The sequence below is a fragment of the Tachypleus tridentatus genome, chromosome 1 (genome assembly GCF_004210375.1).
Source record: "Tachypleus tridentatus isolate NWPU-2018 chromosome 1, ASM421037v1, whole genome shotgun sequence".
NCBI classification, from domain to species: domain Eukaryota; kingdom Metazoa; phylum Arthropoda; class Merostomata; order Xiphosura; family Limulidae; genus Tachypleus; species Tachypleus tridentatus.
Genome location: NC_134825.1, coordinates 54,297,422 through 54,315,800, shown reverse-complemented (window position 1 = coordinate 54,315,800; position 18,379 = coordinate 54,297,422). Strand labels below are relative to the sequence as shown.

General features: G+C 33.0%; 1 long non-coding RNA gene across 2 annotated transcripts in view; it reads left to right on the top strand.

Moving 5' to 3' along the window:
• The window catches only part of LOC143249010 (uncharacterized), a 104,129-nt gene that overhangs the window by 66,138 nt on the left and 19,612 nt on the right, over positions 1 to 18,379 (top strand). The gene's annotated exons all lie outside the window — the stretch shown is intronic.

Here is an 18,379-nt window from a genome sequence, read left to right as displayed (position 1 = left end):
TATTTATTTTAATATCTATGTTTGTTTCAGGTTAACACATATAGAAAAGTATATAACTTATATCGTTGAATGTGTATAGCGTAAGTCTCGTCTGTTCTCTAAATTTGTAGAAGATGCTCAAGTGTAAGAATCTATAATATATATTTTCCATTGTCACCTACTGAACTTTAGAGAACTTCGCCTAAATGTTCTGAATCGACGCGCCAAGAAACAGTATAATATATTGTTGTTGGTTTGCTACAGCTGTTATACTATAAACCCCAGAAGCTATAAACGTTATAAATGCTTATTAATCGGAATAATAGAGATATTTGACCAGGAACAGTTATAGATTTCGAATATAACAAATCGGTTAACTTTAGAGAATTTATTTCAGACATTACGACTTCTACAGGGGCATTGCATATCTTCGTCGGAGAAAAATCAGCTTGTAAAGGGCGTGATGCTAGCCAAATGTAATATTATTAGAGTAGAATTATTCGTTCGTCAATAAGATATTCAGTTCAAGACCAGATAGAAGACCAGATTGTTTGTAAGTTTATAAAACATTTGTATATAAAGCATTATTTGTAATAACCGTTACTATCAATTGTATTGTTGTTTGTATATTAAAATATATTTGTGTTAAGAAAGAAAATTGTGTGTATTAATATTGTTGACAAATATCATAAATTGAATACATATCGTCATTTAATTAACTTCTAAGTTCAAATTAAAATTTCAGTTATTTGATGCCGTAATATGTAACGTATTTAATAAATTGGAGATTCGTCCGAAATAAGTAATAGTAGGAAACAAGTTTTAGGGAGCAGACAATAATTACACAGGCCTGTGAATTTAAACTTCATAAAAGTTGTTTTGCTTTTAATAACGGATTTTACATAATTTAGCTTAGCAGATTTCGAAAATAATAAATTTTTTATATCACGCAAGGATTTTTTTTACAAATCGGGAAAGAAAAATTCCTGCTTAGGTCAAATCATTATTTCTTTTACCACAATGAACATTTATTGTTATTATGTTTGTTGCTTTTGGGTTCTAAAACGAGCGATAAGACTCTAACGTTACGATTGGTCTAGAGAAATCTATAGCCAGTGGTTGTCAACATTTTATCTATAATAATATGTGGCCCAATTTTAATGAAAATGTTTCACTCATGTAAAAGTACACGTGACGTTTTGAGAAAAAACTCTGCACGTGATAGAGAAAATTTGATATGATTTTTGTACTTAGCATACAGGAATTACTGCAGAACACGTAAACATTTCAAGACAATCTGAGGCTTATGTTATTAATGGAAGAAACACACCAAGGTTTTGTTTACGTTTATTGGTATTAAAAGCCAGAGAAATAACAAACACCAAGTATCGGAGCCTCAGATTCAAATATCTAAAACAAGTTACATCTTTGGCTTCATTAGTTATTAATTCATTTACTTTTATACATATTTCCTTTGTAGTTTGCAGGCCAATGAAAACTACCTATCGGGCCGTATACTGCCCGCCCATTAAACATTCTGCGTCTGGATTGCTGTAAATAAATACACTAACGAAAAGTGAATCTCATAAACGTGGACAGACTAGAATAAAGCATTTTTTTGTGTATTTTCCAGCAATGGCCGCCATAGATCTATATCATGTGGGGCAGTGTTTTTGCTCTCTAGTTAGTTTTCTCAAATCAAAATAACCCCTGGTGGTAAAGCAGTACGTCTGTGGACTTATAATTCTAGAAATCGGATTTCACTCCCCGTGGTTCGCAGAGCACAAATAGTCCTTTGTATATCTTTGTGCTGTACAAAAACAATCAAATCAAAATAAAATACAGATTCTATAATACGTTGTTTCTATAACTTCAAGTCACCTTTGCAACAAATCTTAGATATTGCTTGGAATTATTTTTCTAAGCTGCTTTTTCATCCTATAATATAAAGAAATATTAAAAGAAAAGAAAAATGCAGGTCGCTAAAATCATTCATAATCTATTATTCCAAGTGTGGTGTTCCAATCACAAAACGAGTTGCTATTTCATTTATAATTATCTAATGTCTCTTCATTATTTTTGTTTCTTAAGTGAGAACAAGGAAAGCTCTCTGTGCTAGTCTGCTCTAGGCTAAACAGGATTAGATCTCACTGTGATATATATTCTACCCTAGCACCTGGTGGTAAAACTAATCTCACATTCAATCTTCTGAGGTCAGTTTAATGATACGATAAAAATAATTGATATTCTGGTATTACAAACACAGATATATGAGAAATGGTGATATCTAACGTTACACATTAGAAATATCTCAGTGTTTGAAGTGTACACCCAATTCCAACTGAAAGACACACATACAAGCGCACAAACAGTAAGATAAAATACAAAAAAAATATACATAGAGAAAGAGAAGTAAGCAGGTATAAGCAAAAAGACGGAAATAACACAAATGTAGAGAAAAAAAGGCTAAGTTTATCAAAGGCACAGTTATATCGTATAAGAAACATATCTTTAAGATGGTCCTGTCATACCTTGCTCATTAAGGCTCTACCTTTCAATCGTTGAAGCTATGTAATGCGACGGTCAGTTTCACTAATCTTTTGTAAAGAGTAACCCATGATTTGGCGTTGGGTGATGTTGATGTAGGTGAGTTTTCTCTCTGTTCTATCACTTCAAAATTATGAACTGCTAGTAAAACTAGTCCTCGGGTAATTTTGTGCGAAATTAAATAAACAAAACCTTTTAGACACAGGTGTCTGAACTTGCATTCTGGTTTCTCAATTTAGGGACATGCTGAGTCGGAAGTTTATAACTCAGATGCACTTTGACACAGTATTCATAAGTATGTTGTATACAGTGTAATGAAATATATGGCCAGTTAAGAACTAGTGGTACACGTTGTGGTACGTACTGCTGATTATAGTGAAGTACTGTGTGGACTAAGAAAAGCATTGCGCTTCAAGTAGAAGTGATAACTATACACCTCCAGTACTCAGCGTACAGATGTATTATAATACACAGTATTAAACTGTTACAGCGAATAATGAAATATGCAGTATAATGTACTGCAATGTACCAAAGGTAAGAGAAAATATTATATTACAATCTTCCGAGATAGAATGGATATATAGAACTATGATACAATAGTGACGTACACAAAATTCTAATGTAGTAAGGTATATAATATATCAAGGTGAGTAGGGAGATATTTAATATTTAATATTAGCAAGAGAGATGGTGAAGTTATAATGTTATAATGTAACAAGATAGGTAGTGTGGTGTATAGTACATAGCATTCTTCATGTATCATGCATGATCACAAATTCTGTAACGTAGCACTTTTATCACCCTATGAAAAATACCCATCATTACGATAAAAAGCATTTCTACTTAAAGAATGTGGAAACTGTGATGTTCTACGTGTTCTAAGTCTCGTGGAAACTATGATGTTCTACGTGTTTTAAGTCTCGTGGAAGCTGTGATGTTCTATGTGTTCTAAGTCTCGTGGGCCAATCTGAAATTTTTTCGTGTATATTTGTTACACGAGCGTCTCAGAGACGGAGACTGCTGGGTTGGAATTCTGTGTGTATGCGAACTTACAAACCAGTGTTTGATGAAGCTCAGTTTACTCAGACATGTATGAGGTTTTAAAATCTTACAAGATATTAACTGAAGTTTGTGTGATTGACTAATTAGTATAAGTACTCTCTTGTGTTTGAGGACAAACACCAAGATTCTAGAGGCTGAAGTCTATGGTTTGTTTCAGTAAATGTCTTACCTTTAAACGTTCATTCAGGATATGATATTACTAAGAATTGATTTTTACTTTCTTGAATTGGAAATACATAAAAAATATGAATTTTCAGCTTGAATGATAATTTTGTATCTGTCTGTAACACTTGGTTTTAGTTTAGAAGAAATATAGAAATATATTCTTAGAAAGTAACTCACGTACTCACACATCTTTAATGTGTAAAATAAACTCGTTGCCATCTTCAAGTCAGAATAATGCACTTTATACAGCGTAAATGTTTGCAAAAGAAGTCTTAATGCTACAAACAAACTTAGTCTGTATTTAACATTTCACAATAGTTTATCTCTGTGAAAAAGGAAGTACTGTTTTGTCTGTCTGTCTAATTATTTTTCTGAAGGCTGTGTATTAAGTTAAACACTCATACGGTTCAAGCTGATACACAGGAGAAACGGGCAGGAGATTTAGCACTCGTTTTTTCTGAACATAATCATTAACCTTCTAACCATTTTGCAAATAAATATAATATCTGTTTAAACATTTCATGTAAGAAATGTTCGTTTGGGAAGATAGTACTTGTAACAGGAAAATTAAAGAAGCTTTTCTGATAACAATGCTAAGCCTTCCATCAATACACATTCAGGCTCTCCATTTTACCTCTTTAAGAATGGTCAAGAGTGATTGATTCATTTATTGTTCCTGATGCTGGATACTTAATTCTCTGAAATATTATACTGTTTAATTTAGTGTCATATCCCACTTTCTTAAAGGTTCGATTTTTATTTATCGTTGTGCTTAATAAGTACCTGATATTTGGCAAAAAATATGTGTATAAACTACTGCTGAAATATAATCATGTTACCTCTTACTAGTTATATAATAAATCATTCCAAACATAGGTGTCGCTGTTGTGGAAAAGTTTTACCTTTTGTATGAAAAGAAGTACGTAATACGTATAAATTAATTTTAATAGCACAACCACTATAAAAAATAGATTCCCTCCACAAAGAAACTGGAGGTAATACGCGTTTATTGTAGTATTTTGATGAAACGATGAAAGAGCCTTTGAAAAGTATATGATTTGATTAAAAATCATTTTCAGCCAGCATCAAATAGCCTTAACTTCACTACTATAATAAAATGTATTCTATTTAATAAGGAATATCGTTACGTCGATAGAATATTTATAAAAACTATGGCACAGTCTTTATGATAAAAGCCTTCACTTTCCACGAGGACATGTTTCTATAAATGATAAAAGTTTGTTCGTTACTTCAATAGAATGTCTTTACTTAGTGCAATATACTTTGTTACAACCGTGTTTTCGGTCTAACTGTAATAACATGTTTTCACCTTGCACGGCACACTTCATAACAACCATGTTTTACGTCCTCAATGTAATGACATGTCTTAACCTCGCACAGAGCCGTAGCAACCATGTTTTTGGTCCACACTGTAATGACATATCATCATCTTGCACAATATATGTCACGACAGCCATGTTTTTAGTGTTCACTATAACACTATGATTTTACTTTTCACAGCACACGGTTGATTCTTCTCTGAAGTACATTTAGCATAAGTTGTCCGTGTTTACAAGCAGATGTATAAATATTTTCGTAATTACCATATTTAATATATCTGAACATCCAAACTAGCAAACAAATATATTGGTTTTTGTAAAGCAAAAGTTACCCTACTGGCTACCTGTGCCCACCACTGGTATCGAAACCTGACATTTAACGTTATAAACGTGATGTTGAGCTACCTCGAAGAAATAAATATCCATAATTTGTACAAATCGTTATTTTCTTTGAATGTAAAAAAAAAAAAAGTTATCGTTTTGTTAAGCCTTTTTCTGTTCATGTTGATATTGTTTATATCTACAAGATGCCCATTTGTAGGGTTACATATGCCTAAAATTACAATATTTCGTAAACCGAGTAAATTATGGAAATAAAATATTTCTAGATATCTATTTTCACATTAATTGAAAACCAACTTTCAGGTTGTCAATGATGCAATACAGTTTGCATGTTTATTTTTAAGACAGTATTGGCTGGATGTTTATATCTTTTAAGATATATTTAATACAACTTTAATACCGTGTGTATTATGTGTTATATTTATGTTTTATGCCATTAATAACTTACACTAGATTTTGAAATCTATAATAAGTTATGTAATTATATTTCAGAATACGTTAAGCTAAACATCCTGTTCATGAGAGCATCATAATAAATTTTGTTTCTACATTTGTGTCAAAGTACAAATATATTTCGATAACTATGTTAAATATTTATTTTCATGATTGTACTGAAACCAAAGGTAGTTAGTTATTTTAACAGCATGATCAAATCTAATGTCATTCATAGTTTTCTTGTCCAGAAGATTTTAACACAACGTAGAGTTTGGTGTTATAATTATTGTTAAACGTGTGTGATGTAGTTCACGTGAATTTGGATCTGCACATCTGTTTTAAAATAAATCATGTTGGATGAACTAACTCAAATATCCCAATAAATTTACTTTAACTACATTGTACAATATATGGCAGCTACATGGATGATTATTTTTGAAAAACAGTAAGTGCAACTTCAATAGAAAACTGAATAATTAAAAATTACAGTTGACTTGTTAGCCAGTATATACACACATTCTGTTATTGAAGTTCATCTACGGAATCCATGATACATCACGTTCTCTACACATGTACACACTTGAAACGGAAAACATTAAAGCTTCATGTGCTGAATGTCATCCGCTATCACACGTGTCTCAATTGACACTTTACAAAACTAGAAAACATGAAGTGTTTTGTTGTACGTACTTAGCACTTCCACGTTCTGTACCAGTATAAATCAACATCATTATTTTGAATTCGACCGCAAAACCCACACACGCTCCACCCAGTTTTAATTTCCTGCTTTTGATTTCCTCTGGGGACTCGTACTAAGGAATGTTTAGAACTACATGATCGCGTGTTGTTTTCGAATCGTGTGTTAGAATAATGTATGTTAAATACGAACAAAAGAACATGCTACTAATCCTATCTTCTACTTAGAAGGTCTGACGGAAAAAAAAAACATAGGATAATTATATAGACTACATTTAAATTATGTTTCTCCATGACACTTTTTATTTAAAAATTCAGTCGACATGAGTTGTTTCTTTTTATTTTCATTGGTTCTTCACACAATCATTAAATCTAAAATGACAAGACCGCCATCTGTGGATAAAAATAAAAGTTACTGCAATCTTCCTTCACTGTTGAATGTTGCACGAGTAAATACATTTTAACCTCATTTCGTCTTCACATTTTTTTACTAAAACTTCAAAGAAACTAGAAAACTACTATGATAAATAAACAAAAATATAAGGCTAAAAGACGTCATTTATTTGTAACATTTCCTTCCATAAACCAATAACAAATTGGCAGGTACTGAACCCAACGCAACAACGTTAGAATAACCAGTCTCGTAGCCAACTTTAAATAGTTTAATCAAGTGTGATAGACGAGAAATTCTGAGTGGTTTATCAACACCATTTAAAGATACGACGCTTTATCCTGCTGATATAATTATCTTAATCAAAGTTATATTGCTTTTTACTTTTACATATAAATACATAAAAACACATATCTGCATAAATATGTGCAGACTTACAACGCTAAAAACAATGTTTTGATACCCACAGTGGGCAGAGCACAGATAGTTCATTGTGTAGTTTTAAATTTAACTTTAGAGAAAGAAACAAACAAATCAAGTATTTGCCGTTAACATATCACAGTGTTAACGTTGTGATAAATAAAAGAAAGAAAAAACACCATTTCAACATAAAGTCCTTTCAGTTTCAGTCATTCAGATCATAAATATTTAAAATTAGTTAAGACGTTAATGTTTTCAGTTCTTGGTCTAATTGAAATATTCTCTATGGTAATGTTTCTTTATTTGCTGTATGAGAAAGTTAAGGTTTAAAGCGCAGACACGTTTACGTGCATTTATGAGATTATTAGCAAATACAAAAAAAACAACAACATAAATTTGTTATTTGCTAAGCACAAAGCTACACAAGGGACTAACTGAGTTGTGCCCACCATGGGCATTGAAACCCGATTTCATGTTATGATCAATTCCGCTATTCGTTGGTATAGTAGCCCAAGAGTTGGCGGTGGGTGGTGATGACTAGCTGTCTTCCCTTTAGCTTTACACTGCTAAATTAGGGACGGTTAGCGTAGATAGCCATCATGTAGCTTCGCCCGAAATTCGAAAACAAACAAACAATTTTCTTACTGAATATATCAGTGATATATATGTATATAACAGAATGTCATAATCGCGGTAAACAAGAATCTTGCTTCTTATTAGACATTATGAACGTGCTACTTTCAAGATGAAAGACAATATTTTAAAGTTTGGTGTTTTAACTCAGTATTTGATCAATGTTAATTAGCTTACACATCACAAAGCTTTAAAATTTACAATAAATTTGTTTGATTTTTCGTTGTTAAGCTGAGAACTATATAGAGGACTGTCGGTGGTTATGGAAACCCGTATTTAGCGCTATGAAACTTCAGACTTATCGCTAAGGTACTAGGAGGCTTACAAGAAATAAACAAGTGTTAATGAAGTTTGAAGGATCGGCTAGTTTGTAGAAAAACTTTAATGTTTTGGAAAACAAACACCAGGATTCTAGAGACTGCATTTTGTGATTAATTCAACTTAATTTGCTTTTGGTGGATAAGTGTAGACTCAAAACAGAAGATGGCTAAAACTAGAAAAGGCTGTCTGTGTCTTATCACTATCAAACGCCATAAAATCAAAAACTGTGATTAGTTTAATGTTGTATAATTTTTTACGTCATCTGTTTTTATATATCAAAGATCCATAATCCTGCAATAAATGTTTGATAAAAGTCGTTCAGTAGTTTCTGTCTTATATTTCAGACATGTTTATGTGACAGAAGAGTTCCGTAAGACCAGGTGCATAGCGGCTATAGAATTAACGCAAATATATTATTCTAGAAAGCACGTGCTGAACCGAAAGTGCAGAGTGGCAGAAAATAAGCTCGTGAGGTGAAGAACAAAAGCGAAATTAGAATACCTCACTCCTACAAGCATGTGCCAAGGTTGAATGATGTTTGACGTATATACTTATATTTACCTCTGTACGCGAACGTTTCCTTGTCTACCTAGCTTTACAATGCTTTTAGTAAGATATTTAATTTTCATATATCCTCGACCTTAAAAATAGTTGTTTGATTGCCAAAGCAATTTATTTTACAAAAGAAAAAACATCTTTTAAAATGTCTTTTGTAAGATCTTAAATATAAATATATTTATTCATTAGTTTGCACCAATATTTATATAAAAACAACTTTTAACAATGGACCACAAATTGGTTGTATGTTCTGGTTTACCTCTAGAGGAACTGCAGTTTTTGTTATCATCTTAAATAAGCCTGAAACCAGTTTCTCTCTTTTCTTTTCTATTTTACATTTATAGTTATTTTAAACACTTTATTGTGGATAACGTGGGTCAGAATCAAGAGTTAACATGTAAATAAAAAAAACACGCGTGTTTTTTCTTATAGCAAAGCCTCATCGGGCTATCTGTTGTGTCCACCGAGAGGAATCGAACTCCTGATTGCAGTGTTGTAAATTCGTAGAGAAGGCGCTGTTCCAACGGGGGAAAAATAAAAAAAATAATTGTCAAAATCTTTTTCACGCACAATAGTATCCATTATATTCTTAAATATACTGTTAATACTTTATGTGAAATAGCATATTAATATTTGTTTTAAAAACATTATTGTCCCTTATTTAGCTAGAACTAAGCAGCTGAAAATATGGAATTCGATCATTTACCTCATCGTCACAAAATTAATATTATAATTAGTATGGTAAGTATTTTAAAAGTATTCAGCGGGAGAAAAAAAATTAAAATTAAGAAAATTCAACTGAGGTAAAATAGCATAAATAATACATTGTACTGTTGATTACCGTAATTATCTAGTTGAATCAGTTTGTTGATATTTAGGGATAAACAATATGACACCAATTATCAACTTCCACAGCCAAAGAACTTATTGAAAATAACCTTATTTAGTATATAATAAGTTACTTAAAACGTTAAAAAATATTGAATAATTATGAATTAGGTGAATGGTTATTTTAGAATACGGTGTACAAAGAAAGTACAAAAACATGTTCACAGTTTCCTTTTAGACTGTATAGAAATCATTCCTAAATGAATGGTGTGTACAATTTTCTGTAAGGTATTCAACATACCTAGTTGAGTGAACATCCAACTATTTATTATTCACTCGTTCAGTCAGATGGAATTTGTTCCTTTCGCAAAGACATGTATATAATTTTATTAAAGAGAATCATTTAAGCTAGTCTTTCAAAACAACGAAACATTACACCTGATTTCCAATTTCCTTTTTTAACTGGAAAACATTCACGAATATTCCTTTCAATAATTACCCGTCAAACAGTGGGTGGAAACAGCATAACTAATTAATGTCTCACTCAACACTATAATCTTAAATAATCACATTCATTTTCCAACCATGACTATTTTATAAACAACAAGCTCTCCGCCCGTGTAACGGTAGGTTGTTTGCGGACCTACAACATTAGAAACTGAACTTCGATACCGGTGGTGGTTAGAGCACAAAAGGTCCATTGTTTAACTTTGTGCTTAACTTGAAATAAAGCATTATGAACAGCATACTAGGATACCCGTCTTATATCCAGGTTATAAATTTATTTATAACACAACATGTTAATACAGTATTCATTATTACCTTACCAAATGTTTTATATAAGCTTATAATCTCAATATTTATATATTTAAAACATGGTTTACACTGTGTGATGGCAGGGTGACTTTGCACGAAGGGATGGCGGGAAAAGTAGTGGCGGTAGTAGTGTTTTATGTTACCCACGTTCAAAATCTAACTTATAACATTCTTCCATAATGTTTCACGCTATTAATTAATTGACGGTCATTGGATGCAGAAGCGTCTTGTGGGATGAGTTGTAAGGTCAGGGGTCAAAGTAGGAAGTGCGTATAACTGAAGAAACGACTCTTTGTATCAGCGTTATGGTGACTTCTGTCGTATCAAAGTCATCTGAGTTTATGCATCTTAGCAATAGCGGCGGCCATTTTTTCTCATTGCATTTCTCCATAGAGAGCGCTAGTGCATTCCCTGAAATATATAAGACGTTTGTGTGTCCTACTCCACATTGTTTTATAGAAAATGTGATGTGTGTGTGTGTTTTCATATAGCAAAGACATATTGAACCATCTGCTGTGTCACCAAGGGAAATCGAATTCCTGATTTTAGCCGTGTAAACAAGAAGACTTACTACTGTCCCGCTAGGGGACGGAAAATTTAATAAGATGTTGTTTTTATGTATGTGTGTGTGTGTGTGAATTTGGTGTAATAACGTGGCGCTTTATATGAATGTAGTTAACATAGTCAAAGATAATAAACACTCAATAACAACAATAATGGGTGTTGGAAGAGGCTGTGAACCCCTTTTAACATGCCCTTATTCAAGGCTATCATCCCACAAAGTTTGATTGAGATTGGCTCAGCAATCGAGAAGTAGTCAGATAATGGACAAACAGACAGATACACAGATTTTTGGGCTTTACTTATATAGATACGTAAATAAAAAGGACACGAGTTACGACCTCCATCTTAATGAAAAAACTCTTGAAACAATAATAGCCGAACTACTGTTGATATATTAACACTTCCGTAGTTCACTGATGCATAAGATCTATCTCTTGACATTCTCAGTGTCAAATTGTTCGTTACTTTAAAACATTTATAGTGAAAACGGCAAGTCCGAAAAAGAAAACATAACGCAAATAATAAATAATAACTACAAACTAAATTGCTTTAAATTTTAAGCGTGTCAATAAATAATCATGTTTTATTAGAATATAAAATGGTTTTACTTGTATGAGAGTGATATTTCAACTACTACACATATGTATAGTGTATTTGTTTGTTTGTTTTGAATTTCGGGCAATGCTACTTGAGGGCTATCTGTGCTAGCCGTCCCTCATTTAGCAGTGTAAGACTAGAGGGAAGGCAGCTAGTCATCACCACCCCACGCCAACTCTTGGGCTACTCTTTTACCAACGAGTAGTTGGATTGACCGTCACATTATAACGCCCCTACGGTTGAAAGGGCGAGCATGTTTGGTGCGAGCGGGATTCGAATCCGCGACCCTCCGATTACGAGTCGAACGCCATAACACGCTTGGCCATGCAGGGCCATGTATAGTGTACATAAACTGGTTTTCAGATAAGTGGGTTTTTTGTTTCTGTGAAAATTATATGTGTATAAAAGTCGCCTTTGCTGACCATGAGAATAATTTCGGATATATTTAACACGTTTTCCTTTTAATTCTTTTTGTTGTTGTTCTTAAGAGCAAAATTACGCAAATTCGTCAGTAGTTATACAAATGAGACGTTCATATTTTAAGTCTCAAAATTCAGTAAGTTTGAAAAACCATCGTATTTCCTAATTTTTTACTTTTAGAAAATTAAAAGTTTACCGTATTGCCCTTTAGTAACGCCCTTCCTCTCCCTATATGTTTATAGAGCTTATCTTGTGTGACAGTAATAGATATCCAACATACAAACCTCTTCTGTAATCCACTTTATTATTGTTATTTTGACGGCAGTAATAACTGCCAACGTATAACCTACTTTTATTATCGTAATATTTCATTTGAAAAAAAAGTTTAAAAACACACACACACACATAGTATAGAAATCAACAAATTACATGTGAAAATTAAAATCCGAAACTGTAAAAATAACCATAATTAGCTCCCCTCTTTTTGCAGTTTGCAACGCCCAGGAGGGCGTTAATTAGGAGCGATGCAGTACTTATTTTATCTTAAGCTTTAAGAGCTCCTGTTTTGGTTGTGTAGTCATCGGTTTTTAATTCAAGTTCCATTTTTTCTGTCATTCAGTTGAAATGATTTTTCTGTGGTTATCATCTAACAGTACAACAATCTTTCAACTATTGCATTTTGACCAATTCTATTTTTCTCTTTCTACTTACTTCTTCAATATCAATGAATAAGTAAAAAGATAAAAAAACACAGAAATGTGTAATCTCGATGTCGAACAAAATCCGCTTAAATCTTTCAGGCTCTTTCCTATCATAAATAACCACATGAACATTTCTTCAAGCATAAAGGAGTAAAGCATATGTTACATTAAAAAATATATGTTGTATTAATGCCCCCAAGTGGCTCAGCGGTATGTCTACGGACTTACAACGCTAAAAACCGGGTTTCGATACCCGTGGTGGGCAGAGCACAGATAGCCCATTGAGTAGCTTTGTGTTTAATTCAAAACAGCATGTTATATTAATCAGCTGAAACACTTAACGTTTCTTTACTGTCACAGAGATAAGGTAAATCCTGCTATACCATTCATTATTTGTCAGTTATGTGGATACGAGCTTCTAAAACACAAATTGTTAATTCTTATAGCATAAGCATCACAAATCTAACACCAGTTTAATAAAATTGGGGAAAACGGAGTTCTCAGAAACTGAAATATTACTAAGTATGTCTGTATTACTTAAGCGCAAAGCCAACAACGGTCTATCTGAATGTGTCCATCACGGGAATCGAACCCTAAATTCCAATATTATAAGACCTTATGCATACCTTTGAACCACCGGAAGGCAGGCAACATTATCAAGCATATTTACTTTCACGTAAGAAGTTATCGTTTTATATAAGGCTTACAAAGGTTCCAACCAACAGGTCACAAAGTTGGTTATAAAATTAAAAGCGGAAACAGTATATTGTATAAAGGCTTATCCGCTTCATTTCTAGTAAAATAATGACATATTACCTTAATCGCTAATTTAACACTGTTTCTTCTTTATCATTGGTTTCAAAACTTGCAGTAAAACTAATACAAATTCGACGGCTGATCCTTGAGAAATAAACAGCATGTGCACCATTGTTCAACAAGTAAACAGCGTGTGTACCATTGCTCAACAAATAGACAGCGTACGTACTATTGTAAACAATCTCGAAGATATTAAGCAACGCATGCCGTAATACATAGTTTTCATAAGTGACTTAGAGATGTTTGAAATTAGTTCGACATCAAATCAAACTAGATAATCAGATTCGTACCAAATTTGACATATATACATAAAAGAAATATCCATATAAGTATATATGTTGCTATCTATGCAATATTGCTTTTTGTCACGGAGCACGTGAACGAGTTATTTCCCGGTAAATGCAAAGAATGGTTAATAAGATGGTATAATGATGACCTTGACCTTAGTTGTGACCGGGTACGAAAAACTGATGATCTATCCTGGAATGGCAGTCAGGCTGACCAAGTAGAGATAGGAGGACTTCTAATGATCAAAGTTAAAATCTGAAAACTATAAAGAAGTTAATCTGAAAATTTCAGAATTGAGCTGCTTTATCAGACGTTACCTAGAAAGGTTGATAAACCCACTTTTATTACTTTATTAGGCGTTAATTAAAAAGGTAGATAAATCCACTGTGATTTCTTCACCAGACGTTACCTAGAAAGGATGATAGATCCACTAGGATGTTGAGTAGGTGTTCATCGAACGTGAATGCTTAGGCAGTATCAAGTCCGTATAAGGTACCGCCATCATAACTTAACAGTCATCTTCCTTTAAACTTTATACCATCTTGAAGAGTGTACTGACCATTTCTGACATCTACACACATCATTATAACTTGTGTAGTCAGAAACTAGAGGCTCAGTGAATTCTATGTTTTCTTAAGTTGCTTCATGTTTATTCCATATGGTTCTACCTCTTCAGAGGGAAGAAGAAAAAAAAAACCCAATGAAACACCAGTTGCAGTTTGACTCTCATTAAAGCTGTAATGGTAGTCTTCTTCGCACTAGATATAAACCCTGAAGTAAATAACAGCATGGAAGTTCTACACACACCCTTTTCGAGGTTAACCCAAACTTTTTCGGTTCAAATATTTTGAATTCAAGTATAAACTATTTTTGTATAAGAAATGGACTCAGAAATTTACGGATTTTACGTTAGAAATACTAAGCCTAAACGCCACTTCTTTGTTGAGGTAGAAAGAAGTTCTTAGTTCAAGAAACATAGGCGTTTACCTTGGATAATTCACATACTTCGTGGTCACACTGAACAAGTTGTAACTTAGCAGTTAGAGTCATGCCCGAGGAAACAAAAACTGTTCACAGCGTTATAACTGATCACAACATGCACTTGTAACTCTAGAAAAATCAACAGCAAAGGATTGTTCATAAATAATATTTCCAACTTTACGAGTGATGTGTTAGTACTGCTCATAAAACTTAGTTTATGAAAGAAGTTGTACAAGGTAAAAATGTATCTCAAGACGGCTGGTACGGGTATTAAAACTTTTATTAAAATAAAGTATAAACGTTTCAGGTTAACCTGAAGATGACCTAAGAAGGTCGAAACGTTGTTCTCTGCTTTATTTTAATAAAAGTTTTAATATCCATACCAGCCATCTTGAGTTGTTTGAACGTTTAAAATGTGTCAAACAATTGTAAAGGTTATGTAAAAATGTATAATCTTTGTTTAAGTCGTTCTCTGGTGGCTCAGAGGTGAGCTAATTCAATGATATTTTTTCTCTGACTCGTGACTTAAAAATGAACTAAACGGTGTTATGTTTATGTAATTTCTATAAGATCATACTTTAACAAAATTAATACGACTATTGAGATCGTAAGCGTTTACCAGCCTCTAACTATAAGGCAAAGTTACCATTACCTCATATAATCAGCCAATATGTACATATCACTTCTGCAAGATCATACTGTAACAATAATATCAAGGTTCTTGAGATTATAAGCATTTTTCAGACTTTTAACTTTTAAGATAAGTATATTTCTACCTCCTATAAAGTCCCCTGCTGGCACAGCGGTAAGTCTACGGAGCTACAATCAGGGGTTCGATTGCCCTCGGTGGACTCAGCAAATAGCCCGCAATGGCTCTGCTATAAGCCAAACACACACACCTCCTATGTGATCAGTTTATAAGTATAAAATTTTAATTATAAAATCGCCAAAATAATACAGCAAAAGGTAAAAAGCGTATATACTCAAGGCTTTAATTTCAAATATCAATATACTGATCTGTCACATATTTAACAGCTAAGTCCTGGAGAGTACAAGCTACAGTGTTTTTACGTGTATACAAATTATTTCCTAAATATTTTTGTTAAATAATACACCAGGATCAAGTTATAAATATTTCACGTCTAGTCCATATTGCTTCCTCCTTAATTAAACTGGAAACTGGAGTTTGAGCTTTCAAGTTGAATGGTACATAATGCATGTTCATGTCACAGCGTCCCTGAGGTTTAGGTTTAACAGCCCCTAATTCTGAACTACTGACAATCTTCACAACAAATATCTTCCCTAGAGGCAGTTTAATGCACGAAAACGTAATAATTGCAACATAAATATTTTGTAGAGCATGCGTATTAGCGACAAAATACAGAGACTCCGACATAAAAAAAAAAAAAGGTTTTAGAACAGCCATATCACTTCAGATGGTGTCAACTTTTTATATCACAGGAAGAATTACTACAACGCGTCAACACTACGGAAAGAAGTCATATGGTTTCCGTATAAGTATTTTCAACCTGAGCGGAAACTTATGTATAATGTATAACATTACGTATAACAGGTAAAATACCACCGTTAACCACTCGGTAATACCTGTTGCCTACATGTGTACTTTTGAAGTCACACCTAAATGTGTGGATGCTCACCAGTAAATTGCTGTCTCAAACCTTGAACCTGCATATATGCAGTCCAGTTCGTTAAACATTGTTATGCCCAGCTTTTAAGCATTTGATAGAGACTTTAAAATACATTAAAAAAAAGTTGTTAACGTATCTTTATTACAGACAGTTTGTATGACTCTGTCATTACTAATAAACACTTTTAGAAATGATACGTTGCATAAAAATATTAGAGTCATCATTACAGACAGTTTATAAAACATTATCATAAAATGAAAACTTAGTAGAGGGTCTACATGCACACGTAGAAAGTAAAATAGAAAAATCATGGGACGAACTTTGAAATGCGTATACATTAGGGGACGTGCCTAAACTGCACACACACACGCACAAATACATACTGGATATAGATATATAAGAATACTATACAGCACATTCATATTACAGGGGGATTTATGATAGAGACTCAACGTTCCAAATAACATGAATAATAATGAAAGAGTTTGTTACATAATAGGAACAGATGGAAAGCTTATAAAGCAAACTCATTGCAGACTCCTTACAACTTCCTTACTGCAGAAGATGTTTTAAAGTACTATAACTTATAGAAAGGTTACATTACATACAATATTAATAAAGAGCGATTATTATAGGCGTTAAAGTTGGTAAAAGAAAAATTAATATGTCAACTATTCATTTATAAACACAAATACAAATGACTAAACAATCGTTATGTGAATAAAGGTTATTGGTCTGCAGTGTTCATAGTCACTATGAACAACTCTTTAATGTAGTAAAAAATTAGCCAACTTAAAGTTTTAGGTACTAATATTATTCTGCGTGTTTAGGTAACACTGAATTATATACTTACATATATGCGTGTGTATTTACGATGCTAGAGAAACACGTCGGTGCAAGAAGTCTTGATAGAAATGAATACAAACCCCATAATCCGAGCGCTTTCCAAAGGTGTACTTTTCTTCTCGCGGGGTAAACTGGGAATGTGTGTGTGTGTATATTACAAGTTAATGTGAGATAGTTTCATTCCTAAACTTTATATGACAACAAGACACATTAATTATAGATATGAAATGCCCTAACTCAGTACTAAAAAGTTGTCAGTGTGCTTATACTGTAAATATTAGGGTTCTCACTTTCCGCATTAAAAAACATAAAAAACTATACACTTTAGGGATGTGGGTTTCCTGTAATAGTGGCATCCAAACCCTACTACTCACTCAGACAAAGTAGCCGAAGAGTTGACGGTGGGTGCTGTTTGCCAAAATTAGGGACAGCTATGTACAAGTAGCCTATATGTAGGTTTGCTCGAAATCGTGAAACAAATAGACAAGCGTAAGTATGAAAACCGTACAGATGATTCAACATTTCACGTAGTTTGGTGTAGTAATGTTTTATTATTTGCAATTTCACTCATGTTTTCTAAAATGTCCTGATGATATTTTCAAAATAGTATTTATATATATCACTATAATAAGCTGATTGTAATTTTAAAATCACCGACTCTCCTGTTTTCTCTGTATTTGTTGCGTGTGTGACGAGCATGTATAAATGTTGCTATATGTACTACCGAGGTAGAGTTAGGTTATAAATTACCAATCAAACCGGTAACACGTACGTAAATGTATTTATGAAAGCGTGCTATTCTAGATATCCCGTGGGTATAGAAGAGGTTTTTCACTCGCCCACGTTCGCTGATGACGGCCTTCCAAGTAACGGCAGAATACTAAATGGCTATTAAGTGTCAATTCCAGTGTTTCCTGAATGTAAGAATCAATCGATAAATAAAAGCCACATGTTTCCTGCCATAGAAACTCGGAAGGAATGTAT